Here is a 2500-nt window from a genome sequence, read left to right on the forward strand (position 1 = left end):
TCTCTCTCTCTCTCTCTCGCTCCTTTCCTCTCTTTTACTATCTCTATTTCCCTCCCGTTCTCTATCTCTTCTCTTTTTTTTTCTTTCCTCTTCTCTTGCTTTCTCTCTCTCTCTCTCTTTCCCCTGCTTAAGGAAGAGTTCATTTTAGAAGACTTTTTCGGTAACTTTTATAACAAGAGGCTATTCAAGCCATAACTTACGAAACAGGGGACAAACCCTGGCCATAACTAGGTTTATATAATATTATACTTGAGGCTACTTAGCAATGGTAATGATATGTTAAGTCGCTGATGTGGAAGCATCGCGATAAAAAGGTAGATTTTTTTTTCTCTCTTCTTTCATCTGTGATAGATCAACAAAGGGAATTTTGTTAATACATATATTCCTCCTATGGGTCTTTTTTGTTCTCTCCTTGGGTCTGCCGAAGAGGGAAAATGAGGAAGAGAGAAAAAAAAAATGATTTATGTATTGCGTGTAGGTGAGGCAAGGCATTCAATATTTTTTCCTATTTTTTCCCCCATACAAACATTCTTATTTATTACTTCTATTGATGTATCGTAATCCTCTCTCTATACCTTCATTTAAGCATTATCATGGCTATTTGGTAACTGTTCCTAACTACCACAACTTTAAGTCTCAACACTCTTGCTCTCTGACTCTTGAAAGGCTCTTTTGCCAATGACCAAATTCTATAGGCTTATTGGAACCTGTGTACTCGCTTTTCCAAATAGAGGTGCTAATAAATAATGCTATTACTGATGACTTTGTGTTGTATGGATCGTCTATGTATCCCCATTGGGTTTTATGAATTGTATAATATATTCAGCAATAGGTAGAAGATATTGTTATTGTTTTCGGGTTCTTGTATGAGTTTTTATCACACTGTGAATTATCTGTGGAATATTTGGTTAAAATGCAATAGAATCTGAATTATTGTAAATTCATCCTGCGTATAGTATTCATAATTATGCATAACTAAATATTGGGAACGAGAAATATTATATTGATGAAAGTTTAGAATTACTTACATACCTAAATCTATTGGACAAGTGCTTTCTCATGCAAAACATGCAAGTGCTTGAAATTTTACTGAAGAAAACTGTTTAAAAAATAAGTTTAAACAAATGTGTGTCCAACGCCGGGTTACCCTCTATCGAATACGAAACGAATTTAAAAAAACGAAAAAAGAAAAAAGAAAAAAGAAAAAACGAAGAGAAGGGGACTACAAGAAGAAACGGAAACTAAGAAATAGATAACTGAAAGAAGGGTAGTGGGCAATAGGGTAAAGGTAGAGAGAGAGAGTGAAAGAGAGAGAGAGGGGGGGGGTAGGGGGTTGAGGCAGACAGATAGACAGTGAGAGAGAGAGAGAAGGGGGGAGGGGGAGAAGAAAACAAAGGTAGAGACAGATATCCACAAGTTTAGGAGTGAGTGAGCAAAAGAGGACTAGAACGAGGGCAAGATAAAAGGCAATCTTTTAAGACGGCAAAGACAGAGAGAAACAGAGGCAAGGAAAAGAGAAAAAGAAAGCTAGAGCTCATTAATCATTAAAACATACAGCTCCCTTCCCTAGCAAGACCGTCTGTCAGCCTAGCGCCTCAGCCTGCATACAAGCACGCCACTGCTACACCCAAGGCTTAATTCTCGGCAATAAATCAAACTACATAATTAGTGAGTTGGCGAGCGTGATAAAGTGCGTTTATAACACTTAATACATGTTAAGAGCCTCTTCTAATTGCTAGTTAAGACGCCGTAGTCACCGGGTATGAAATAACTTTGGTCGAATTAACTTCAAGGATATCTTGATGGGTAATCTAAGTTAGCGCGGTGAAATTAACGGTCTTGAATGATATAATGCGATCTGTGACACTTGTAAGCCACTGACCGAGACAATGAACACTTTTTATTTTTTTTATTTATTTATTTTTTTTTTTGGCGCTCAGGCATTTCTATGGGATTGCAAAAGCATCATATTGAAGGCATTTTTTCTTGATTTTTTTTTTTTCAAAATTATTTGTTTCTCATAGAGAGGACTGAGTTGTGATGATGATTCATTGCTGAAGAATACTTGACATAAAAAAATCTACAGGAAGGGAAGTTCGAAGTCAAAATTAAACAAGGGAAAAGAAATAAGTAAGATAGAGACGGCAAAAATAAAGAAAAAGAATCGGAGAAACACGAAAAAGAAAATATGGAGCTCACAGAAAACGAGACATGAATAATTAAGAAAACAGAAAATAAAAGAAAATGGAGCAAGGTAAATAGGAGAACTAACTTAGAACAGGCATGAAGATAGAGAAAAACAAAAACAAAGGCAAGCGCGATAAAAGTAAAAATAGACAAGTTCGACCCAGACCGAAAGGGCATAGGAGGCCCGTGTCGCCCTTGTTTCTGCTCTTTTGCAGTTTATACAAAGGTTTTTGACTTCTTGAGTCTTCCTTGAGAGATCTAGAGACATTTTCCTTCGTATTATATTGACTTTGATCATTAGATTTTGATGTAT

The 2500-nt window shown here is 36.3% G+C and overlaps 1 protein-coding gene across 1 annotated transcript in view; it reads right to left on the reverse strand.

Annotated features, from left to right (window-relative positions):
• LOC122246523 (lachesin) overlaps positions 1–2500 on the reverse strand; it is a 349752-nt gene that overhangs the window by 33344 nt on the left and 313908 nt on the right. The gene's annotated exons all lie outside the window — the stretch shown is intronic.

This window comes from Penaeus japonicus, unplaced genomic scaffold (genome assembly GCF_977035675.1).
Source record: "Penaeus japonicus unplaced genomic scaffold, GWHDUDI00000001_assembly GWHDUDI00000001, whole genome shotgun sequence".
Taxonomy (NCBI): domain Eukaryota; kingdom Metazoa; phylum Arthropoda; class Malacostraca; order Decapoda; family Penaeidae; genus Penaeus; species Penaeus japonicus.